The following is an 11,820-nucleotide window of genomic DNA, read 5'->3' on the forward strand; positions in this document are numbered from 1 at the left end:
ATTATGTCCCCCAAATTCATACGTTGAAACCCTATCCCTCAGTGTGATGGCATTTGGTGGTGGGGCCTTTGGGAGGTGATCAGGTTTAGATGAGGTCGTGAGAGTGTGGCCCCGTAATGGGATTAGTGCCCTTATAAGAAGAAGAGGGACTTCCCTGGTGGTCCATGGTTAAGACTCCGTGCTCCCAATGCAGGGGGTCCGGGTTCAATCCCTCGTCAGGGAACTAGATCCCACGTGCGTGTCGCACGAAAGAGCCCGCATACCACAACTAAAGAGCCGGTGCAGCCAAATAAATAAATAAATATTTTTAAAAAAAAGATTCAGGAGCTCCTCCCTCTACTGAAGGCGGACTGGTTGGCCTGACCACAGAAACAGGCAGCGGATTCTGTAATAGCCCAAGAGCATCCCCACACCTGGGCTGAGGCCGGCCCAACCCCACATCCCGGCGGCAACACAGCACGCTCAGCCCTCTCACATCTCCATCACCCACCAGCCCCAAAAAGACAGAAGCAGCTTCCGTCGGTTCTAGTGTAGATGGGGGCAGAGCTCGCCGGGTGGTCAGGAGGGTGGAGCCTCAAACCAGAGCGCCTGGTGGTACAAATCCCGGTCATTCACCAGCTCTGCGATCTCAGAGAGACACCTAATCTCTCTGCGCCTTAGCGTCCTCACTTGAGGAGTGAAGAGAATAACAAAACCTACCGTAGCCGGTTGTCACAAGGGGGTCATTACAGAGACTAAATAATATCAATAAAACTGCAAGTAAAGTCTTAGCCCAACCTTAAGGCCACATCACTGACGTGAGCCAGAGCTGGCACTCCAACCCATACCTGCTTCCTCAGGCCACCCGCCGTCCAAGGGTGCCTTGTACCTGGGGTAAAACCCGGCGTCACTGGAGGGTCTCCACACTGTAGACGCCACACATCCCATCTCTATAACAACCACACGGAGCGGGCACGGCGTGTCCACTTCACGGGCCAGCGAGCTGGGGCCGAGAAGGGGGGAGGTGCCCCCAGCACACCCTGCTGGTGACGGGCAGAGCTGCGCGCGCAGGCAGATCCACGGGACTCAGAAATATTCTTAATTGGAAGCTCCTGCCCCCCAAAAAAGCAGGTGTGGGCTCCTGCTTAATTGGAAGCTCCCCTAGGGCCAGTCAGTGCTGACCACTGTCCCAGTGAATATTTGCGGAGCTGAAAATCCACAGTCCTGATGTCAGGGTCTCTGGAGAAAAGGCTGGGGAAACACGTGTGTGCCGTGAGCCTGGCAACTTTTAGCAACATCTTCTCTGCAAGTCAGTACCGGTGGCGCCACCCTCCTGAAAATGAACCTGGGATCAGGGAGCACAGACAACTCCGCTAGGCACCCAGGCCAGCAAAGATGGAGCTGGACCTGCCGTCAGGCCTGAATGACGCCCAAGTCCACGCTCTTTCCAGCACTAACCTTTAACACATATCGCATGCTTACGAAGCTCCAGGAGCTATTCCCAGGGCTTTATACATAATAACTCATTTAATCGGAAAGACAGGTATCATGAGACCCATTTTACAGGGTAAGAAACTGAGGCACAAAGGGCTTAGGAAACTGCTCGTGACCTCACACCTAGTAGCCGGGGTTCAGCCCCAGGTAATCACAGGCCCACACTGTAATCAAACAACAACATGGCTTCTTGGGAATCTGGCTGGAGCAACACTTTTTCCTTAAGCACAGAAACAACGTGGGAAACAAGCAAAGGATACAGTCAAAAACCAAGCCATGCATCCCACAAAGGAAAGAGAACGGCCTTCTTCACCCGTTGGTGTGATGGATTCCATTAAGTGATTTTCAAACTTTGAACCAGCCTTGCATACCTGGATCCCTCCTACTTGGCCGTGGCCTAGGATTCTTTTATACATTGTCTTATTTGATTCGCTAATATTTTGTTGAGGGTTTTTGCATTTTTGTTCATGAGAGATATTGATCCGTCATTTTCTTTTCTCGGAATGCCTTTGTTTGATTTGGGATTAGGGTAATGCTGGCATCATAGAATGAGATAGGAAATGTTCCCTGTGTTTCTACCTTCTGGAAGATACTGTAGAGAAGAGAATAACTGGAGTGTTCATAACAAAATGCCCACTGAGGAGGCAGGCCTAGTATGGAATTCTGTTCGTTAGCCACAGAAATGAGCATCCCATCCCCATAAGATGGGGAGGACCACTACTCCATAGGGGATGCCGTGAGGGTTACATGAAGCAATTTCTACAAAGCATGCAGCGCAGATGCTGGCCCAGAGCAGGTGCACAGCAAGTGTGAGATCTGCGTCAGTCAGCGTCCTCGCCCACTCCAAACCACCTTAGGCTGCAGTCCCAACAAGCATGGGTACCATGATTCCATTTCCCTCTCACCAGCTCTTTCCAGGGTCTGGCTGCCAAGCTGGCACGAAGTAGGCCACACCCTGTCCCTGGAGGCACGGCTCTGCCATTAGTCTCCGAAAGTCCAGCAATTAATTTACTGAGCTGAGTTCCTTCCACAAGGCGGCCGGCCCATCGCCATAGTAACCTGCCTTCCCTATTCAGGGACTCAGAGGTAGGGGAGAAAAGACACTGAGCAGAAAGCAATCTAGAGGGAGGAAATGAGATCTGGCACATTGCGAGGGCAGCCTGGGCAGAGTGCGAGCTCTGTCTGCTTCAGAGGGTCTGGCCGCTGCCCACTGGGGGTGGGGACTGCGTGGAATGAGGCACCACTGATGTGTTGCTGAGGCGACGGGCGATGCTGTGGGCAGGAATCTGGTGGTGACATAAAAGCCTGGTGTGCTGTGTCCAGGCCACTGAGCTGGGTCCTTCTGAGCCTCTGTTGTGCTGTCTGTGAGGCAAACTTGCTGGTCAAGAGGGGCAGAGGGAGCTTCTCTATGGAAGCTCTAGAGCCCAGCTTCCTGGGAAGTGCTGCAGAGCCCACCTCCTGGATTCAAACCCCTGCCCTGTGTGACCTGGAACAAGACCTCTTCAGTCACCAAACAGACCGAGCACCTTCTGTACCCAGGTCCTGCACAGACACTGACTGCTCCCGGGTGGCTGGCACAACGGTGTAGCTTCTATATCAGAACCCCTGTGTTCAAAGTCCAGTTCTGCCTGTGACTCGCTGTGTAAACCAGGGGAAGTCACTTAACCTCTCTGGACCTCAGCCCTTTCATGTACGAGTGGGGATAACATCTATGTCACTGGCTATTGGGAGAATTAAACACATCACTACATGTAAAAAAGCTTAGAACACTAACTGATCACAGTAGGTCTTAAGGCATACTATTTTTGTGATTTTCCAGTCCTTTGTTTCCTCACCTATAAAATGGGAACAAGAGTCCCTACTTCATAGATCTGTGGGGGAGATTATGTGAGGCAATGGGAGCGATAATCCTTTATAAAGTGAAATGTTGACCATTATTGCCCTTATCAACATCAAGGGGAGAAGTGTCCGTTTGAGCTACTCAGAGAACTCAGCTGATGTTGACTGCATAGGGGTACCACGGCCTTCACTGTTTTATTCCCTAATTCAACCATGCCCTGAATGCATGTCAAGTACTTACTAAGTGCCAGACACATGGACTAGGACACTTTCTCCAAGGAGCTTGAGACCTAATGGTGGAGACAGACAAGCAAGTAGATGCTTACATTTCTATGTGGTCAGTGTTCTGATAGAGGGAAGGACTTGACTCAGGCCTGACAATCAGGGAAGGCTTCCTGGAGGAGGGAACACCTGATCCGAGCCGGGGAAAGATGGGTGGAGAGGAGGCTGGGGGACAAGAGTTGCTTTCACCAAGAGCAGCCTGCCTCCCTTGCAGTATCACTGTGGGATGAGCAAAAAATAAATTATTTAGAGAAGGAGGTGAAAGGAATGGTGAAAATTCAGGCTGGAGCAGAAGGCAGGAATTCATGTTAATAAAGGCAGCTGAGGGACTTGTACAGTGACCCAGGAAAAGGGGTCAGATTTTGCCCCTGGGACCAGTGGATGTCCTCATGCATGGGAGTGGCCTATACTGATGTGATTTAGAAAACCCTGTTGAGAAGGATGGATGCAGTAGAGGGACCAGTGAGGAGGTTCGTGCAACATCCAAACAGAGATGCTGACAACCTTCCTAAGACAGTAGCAGGTCAAGTGGTCCAGCTGCAGACTCCAAGACACCAGGTGACCGGCAGGAAATAGAAGGACAGAGGGAGGAGAGAGCCTGGAAGGAAGCCCAGATGGCCAGTTTGAGCATCTGGGAGCCAGTCCCTGAGTGGAGTGGGGATGGTAAGCTCGGGCAGGTCCTAGTGAGTGAGTCTGAGACACCTGGAAGGGAGCCAGGTGGAGAAGTCAAAGACAGACAGACATCTGAGTGTAGAGCTCGGAAGAGAAATTGGGGTTGGAGATCCCCCTGGAAAAGCGAAGAGGGAGTGGAGGACAGAGCCCTGAGGCGAAGCAGTGTGCACCCAGAGTCGGGGCACGGAGAGAAGTCAAGGGTCCCCCTTCCCATACTGGGGTCCAGCCTCACTTTCAATTACTACCACTTAGTCACAGAAGTGCGCATGCTACAGTACTTCTGTACCTTTGGTTTCTTCCCCGATCCAAAGTTTTCCTGTGACTTTTATGGTGGAGAATACTCTGAGGTATACTTTTAGCTAAAAATGAACAAACAAAACCTTCAAGAGATTAAAAAGATAAGCCATAGAGCAGGAGAAAACATTTGCAAAAGATACATCTGATAAAGAACTGGTGTTATCCAAATAGTTTGGTGTTATCCAAAATACACCATAAACTCTTAAAACTCAACAATAAGAAAACAAACAACCTGATTTTTAAAATGGGTCTATCATCTCAACAGACATCTCGCCACAGAAGATACACAGATGGAAAATAAGCATATGAAAAGATGCTCCACGTCACCTGTCATCGGGGAAATGCAAATTAAAACAGCAACGAGGGCTTCCCTGGTGGCGCAGTGGTTGAGAGTCCGCCTGCCGATGCAGGGGACACGGGTTTGTGCCCCGGTCCCAGAAGATCCCGCATGCCGCGGAGCGGCTGGGCCCGCGAGCCATGGCCACGGAGCCTGTGTGTCCGGAGCCTGTGCTCCGCAACGGGAGAGGCCACAGCAGTGAGAGGCCCGCGTACAGCAAAAAAAAAAAAAAAAAAAAAAACAGCAACGAGATAGCACGACACCCCTATTAGAATGGCCAAAATTCAGAACGCTGACACCACCGAATGCTGGTGAGGGTGTGGAGCAACAGGAATTCTCGTTCATTGCTGGTGGGAATGCAGAATGGTGAAGCCACTTTGGAAGACAGTTTGGTGCTTTCTTACAAAACTAAACATATTCTTACCATATGATCCAGCAATCACGCTCCTTGGTATTTATCTAAAGGAGTTGAAAACTTATGTCCACACAAAAAACCTGCACGTGGATGTTTATAGTGCCTTTATGCATAATTGCCAAAACTTAGAAGCAACCAAGATATTCTTCAGGAGGTGAATCAATAAACTGTGGAATGGAATACACATTCCATTGTATGTATGTATGTATTCCATACAATGGAATATTATTCAGTGCTAAAAAGAAATGAGCTATCAAGCCATGAAAAGACATGGAGGAGCCTTCAATGCATATTATTAAGTGAAAGAAGCCAATCTGAAAAGGCCACATACAGTATGATTCCAACTATATGACATTCTGGAAAAGGCAAAACTATGGAGACAAGAGAAAGATCCGTGGTTTCCAAGAGTGTGAGGGGAGGGAGGGATGAACCGGAAGAGCACAGAGGATTTTTAGGGCAGTGAAAGTACATGTCCAAACCCACAGAGTGGCAGCTGATCCAGGAGGCTGTGCGGTAACAGATATGGTGAACATACAAAGGCACAAATGATATAAACGGTAGCCAGAGCCATGCTGTGGTTTCATTTGAATTGTTTTCTCTCTTCATAGCAAGCTGACAAAATGGTTATTACAACTGAGGAATCTCAAGTTCAGGAAGGTTAAGAAACATGTCCTAGGGCTTCCCTCGTGGCGCAGTGGTTGAGAGTCTGCCTGCCGATGCAGGGGACGCAGGTTCGTGCCCCGGTTCAGGAGGATCCCACATGCCGCGGAGCGGCTGGGCCCGTGAGCCATGGCTGCTGAGCCTGTGCGTCCGGAGCCTGTGCTCCGCAACGGGAGAGGCCACAACAGTGAGAGCCCGGGTACCGCAAAAAAAAAAAAGAAAAAAAGAAAAAAAAGAAACGTGTCCCAAATCATACATCCAGGATGTTATAGAACTGGAATTTACTCCTAGGCCACTATCATCCTAAATCCTGTGTCCTTTTAACTTAACCACAGAGGACTGGTCTCTGTCCTCTATAGAATGGAAGAACTTGTTTGGGTGTCTCACAGTAGAGGAGGGAGGAAAAGAGCTCGGGCCTTTAGGAGCCTTTGGTCTTAATAATCAGCAAGAACATCCATCCAGTCCTCACGTCCTCTCCATTCAGACATCACAGATGTAAATGGAATCAACTTAAGCCCCACGCTGCCGAAACGCAGGATTAACTTGATTGAAGGAGATGGAAATAGAGTGAGAAATGTGTTTTCCTAACCTCCTTCTGCATGCTATGGAATTCAAAAATATTTCCTATCAGTTCTTTTTTTTCCCTTAGAAGAGGCCAGATGCCAGTCGTGTTTCTCTGCCAGTTGCTAAAAACTGTTAATGAAACTCCAGCCCTATCTCCTCTTGAAACAAAGGCGATTTCTCAAACTGGCCCCCAAAGGGACTTGAAAGGCACATCGTCCTCCTGAAGCCATTGCCCACTCCTTCCCCCTTCCCCACAGCCTGATTAACTAATCCGACAAGCATTTATCCATGGAGTCCCAGACTAGACAGCAGGCGTTGTTTTAATCACTGGGTGTGGCGACACCTCTGCCTCCTTGGAGCTGACTTTCTAGGGAGGGAAGAGAGAAACTAAACCAAGAAACAAACAAATACCCATATGGTTTCCGAGAGTAATCACTGATTTGAACACAACAGGGTTATGGGATAGAAGTGGACGTGGTGGGCAGGACAGTTTCTACACTTTGTAAAAGCAAAGTCTCTGCTGAGCTGGGGACATCTGAACTGAGGTCTGACTAATGAGATGGAGCCGGCCACTCAGAAGGACGGGTGGGGTGAGGAGGACAAGGCCTCTATCAAGTCTCGGATTTCTGCAACTAACAGCCTTGGGAGTGGCCTCCAGACCTCACGCTGGCCCCTGACCTCAGCATCTGCATGTCCTCATAAGAACCAAATGAGGTTGCCGACGCACAAATGTGATCTTTAGACTCGTGGATGCAGTGGCCCCTCACTGACTGCGACGGAGCTCAGCGTCCTCATCACAGACCTGCAGGCATCGGCTTGTACCCACCTCTCCGGCCTCACCTCTGTCACCTGCTTGCATGTGTGCTTGGCCCTCTGTGAACAGGGGAGAAGACAACGGGAGGGCTGCCAGCGCCGGGGCAGGGGAGGGGCAGCCCGCACTCCCAGGACGCCGCGTGGCGAGGATGAGGGAGTTTCCCATGAGTCAAAGGAACATCACAAAAGGAAGCTGGGTTTGGGTTCTTGGGCTGGCACCCAACCAAGAGAGCTGTCTGCACAACAAGGGTACGCAGCCACAGAGGGCACTGCCGGTGCAGAAGCGGAAGCGGCAGGGGAGGGATCTCCCAGGGTGGGGGGCTCCAAGCCCAGGAGGCTCCATTAGAGAACCACCACTCGGGTACCCGCAACACAGTGAAGCATGGGTGGCCCGGACAGCCAGGAGGGGGCTCCCCTGCAGCCACTGAAGTAGGGCCTGCTGCCCGCCAAGCTCCCCCTTCGTCTTCACCCCGACCCTCCAGAGACAGAGGAAGGAGGAGCGAGAGAGCCCACTGCCCCCTCCGCCCCCCAGGTCCTCAGGACAATGCTTAGCATCGGCGGTGATGGGAGGGCAGAGAGCTTTAATGTGAATACAGGATGAAACTCTGAGACTGGAACAGATGGGACTAGCCCTTGCAGCACCTGAAAGTGAACAAAAAGTTATGTGATTTGGTCAAGATTGGCTAAGGGACGAGAAAAGGGGTGTTGATGTAACACGCCTGGAAGCACGGATGGGGAAACATGAAACCGTTCCACACCCCCGAGCTGCTGAGCGTCAGGTGTCCAGGTGGTTACCTGAGCATTATTGCTATTAATCACCCCCTGCGTGTGACTGTCAGGCCTGACGGGGGAATAAGAAACATGTGCCCTACCACTAATCCACTCAAGGCTGGTGGCCCTCCCAGTCAGAACAGGACGTGTGCATGAATCCAATTAAGATTCACCAAACATCAACCACACAGCAGGTGCAGAGTCAGGATATTTATCTTCTCAGCCACAGGGAACCCCCACAGTGGCCTGATGTGCTCAGAGTTACTGCTCCCTTTCACGGACTGGAAACCCGAGGCCAGGGCATCGCTCAAGGCCATGCAGTTATAAAGTGGCAGAGGCTGATTTGCAGCCACATGGATGGACCTAGAGATGATATGCTAAGTGAAGTAAGTCAGACACACAAAGACAAATACCATATGATATCGCTTATATGTGGAATCTAAAAACATGATACAAATGAACCTATTTACAGAACAGAAACAGACTCACAGACTTAGAAAGCAAACTTATGGTTACCAAAGGGGAAGGGTGGAGGGGAGGGGTAGATTGGGAGGTTGGTATTAACATATACACATCCTACCACATATAAAATAGATAATCAATAAGTTATATACATAACTGAATCACTTTGCTGTGAAACTGAAACGAACACAACACTGTAAATCAACTATACTTCAAGTTAAAAAAGAAAAAAAATCCAGGGCTTCCCTGGTGGTGCAGTGGTTGAGAGTCCGCCTGCCGATGCAGGGGACACAGGTTCGTGCCCCGGTCCGGGAGGATCCCACATGCCGCGGAGCGGCTGGGCCCATGAGCCGTGGCTGCTGAGCCTGTGCGTCCGGAGCCTGTGCTCCGCAATGGGAGAGGCCACAGCAGTGAGAGGCCCGCGTACCGCAAAAAAAAAAAAAAAAATCCAAATAAATAAATAAATAAAATGGCAGAGGCTGGATTCACTTTCGGGGCCACCCGGCTGCTGGCTGCCTCCTAAAGGGAAGCCGGGTGTCAGTGGAAACAGGAGTCTAGGACAGACTGTGGGCCCTTGAATGTCAGTGGTCTGAGTTCTGTGCTTCAAGTAACACGTAGCAAAACACTCCTCAATTTTGAATCATATGTGAGTTCCACAAAGGTGGAGACTAATGAGCTTTACGTGGAGTTGGCAGCGAAGGGCCCGTGTGGATCCCAGAAATGGAGACCCTGTCCGTGTGGTCCCCTCTCAGTCCCCGCACACCAGTGAGAGTCTCCTGCCTGGTCCCACTGTTGCCTACGCCTTCCAAGACTCCCTTCTCCAGGCAGAAGAATCCGTATCTTGTTTTGGTGAGAAGGTCTCTCCTACCCTTGGCCAATGTGGTTCACGTGAGGGGACCCCATGGCCCGGCAAGTGGGGTGGTGGGTGGTAGGAGACCAGACCAGGCCAACTTGGACTCCACATCCCTACTAGATACTGGAATTTGAAAAGGGACAAGCATATAATCCAAGCTGGGCCTATTAGGGCCATCCCTGGGAACTCTGCTGGAGTTTTGGGGAAGACAGGTGCATTTCTGGGGAGTTACTAAGTTTGGAGATGCGGAAGGCCGTTTGTCATGACATTGGTGGATCCTGATGGAGGAGAAGGCCACCCACTGAGGGGAACGAGACAAGCTTTGTCACTCGAGCACCTTAGCTCAGTGTTGCCCAAAGTCCAGAAAGCACCCAGAGCTTTTGTGTTGGGGATAAATATTTCCCCAGCCCCATTTTCTAAACCTACACCAATCTGAGCTGGGATTCTTTCATGTGCAAACCACAGGCAGGCCTTGTACTTTACAAGGCCCAGCGGATACAGCTCCATCTCTGGAGCTCACCCAGCCTCTCCCACGTGGCCCCTGGTTCCTTACTCTCCTTCCTTGTTCTGTATCTTGTCTCCTCTTCCTCTCCTTTCTTCTTTGATTGACAACTCAGCTTAGACTGGCTTTCCCAGAATCACCCTGCCCACCCTCCCCTTCCAAGGGCTGGCTTCCAAAATCCATCCAGATACCCCACGCCTGCACCCTTCCTGGGCCAAGGGGGCGGTGGCACAGACAGGGGGGGCCCCCTCCCTTTTGACAGCCCCACAACCAGCACTGCCCTGCATTGTTCTATGAGTCTGTGCAGATGTCTGAGAGCTGCCATAACCCCATTCATATTTCTTTCATTTTCAGTATTGAATTCTTCCTGATTTTGTTCTTCTTTCTTTTCTCCCCTCTCCCCGACCCCAAATAGACTGTCTCAGTTCATTTCACAAGAGACGGTCTCAGATTACAGGGTCCTGAGGACACAGAAAGATATTTCTGTTTAACATATTTTGAGTCGCGTCTGGTCCGATGAAGCAATGCATATAAATAGTGCCAGAGCACCCACACTGATTTGGGAGGTGTCGACCCAGAAAGGCTCCCCTTTTTCTGGGGGAGGATAATCAGAGCCATAAGCAGCACCTCCCCCGTGAGATTTGAGACAGGACAGTAGGTGGAGCGCCGTGGGCCAGACGGGCGGTAGTTTGGTTCCTGTCTTCAGCACCGTGTGATCTCACCTACTGTCTCTGAGCCTCAGCGCCTCGTCTGTAACAAGGGGATTAACCCAGCCTCACCAGCTGGTTGCAAGGATTAGGGTCCCTACCGCAGAGGCTGGTTGCCTAGTCAATGACAGCCATAAAAAGATTTAAAACTTTAAAAAGGTACAAGCACTCAATTAAAGGAAGTTATTGCTACCAGAGAATCCTTTTCAGCATTTATTTCATACTGACAGTACTTTCTGTACCACCACATAACCCAGTTCAGAGACCTCTCTATCTGAGAGAGTGGTCCACCCCGAAACTCCCCCATCACCCCATGCCTGAATCCCCTCTCGGCCCCTCTCATGCCTTCATTTAGGTGTCGGTGTCCGCAGTAACCAGGTGCTGGCAACTTTGCAAGGTGCTAAGTGTATCTCGGAATTCTACACTGTTGGAGCAGGAAGGAGCTTGAGAGATGTTAACCGTCTTCAGATAAGGAAGCTGAAGGAGGGATGAGGCCCTGGATTCCCCTTCCCAGTCAGAGCAGTTTCACACAGGCAGCCCCCTCGGCGACTGGACCATTTGGACCCCCTACCTTAGGAGACCCTGTAGTCTCAAATCCAAGCTCCCTGCTCAGCCCTGAGGGCACGCACCTCCCAGAGCCCCTGAAGACACTTTCCCTTTTGAGGGTGAGGCTCTGACGTCTGTACCAGATTGTCAACCCCGTGTGTTATACTCTGTGAGTTTGCAAAGGGCCTTGCTCACCCTGAGCACAGATGTCATCAGAGGAGACAGGTCTGTTCACATCACTTCCCAGCTGAAAGCCTTCTCCTCAGGTCTTTTTCAGTCTGGTACCAATCTCCTTTTCCACGTTCACGGTCTCCACCCACTCCTCATGGACCTAATTCTCCAACCTCAGCGACTTCCCTCTCTTTCTGCAACACCCCAGCATTTTCTTCTCCTAAATCCTAGCCATTGCCTCTGTTGTTACCTCTGAGATGATGTCTTTTCTTTGCCAGGCAGACTCCTACTCATCCTTCAAAACCCAGCGTATGGGGCTTCCCTGGTGGTGCAGTGGTTGAGAATCTGCCTGCTAATGTAGAGGATACGGGTTCAAGCCCTGGTCTGGGAGGATCCCACATGCCGCGGAGCAACTAGGCCCGTGAGCCACAACTACAGAGCCTGTGCGTCTGGAGC

Source organism: Mesoplodon bidens (genome assembly GCF_964165515.1).
Source record: "Mesoplodon bidens genome assembly, chromosome: 16".
Classification (NCBI taxonomy): Eukaryota; Metazoa; Chordata; class Mammalia; order Artiodactyla; family Ziphiidae; genus Mesoplodon; species Mesoplodon bidens.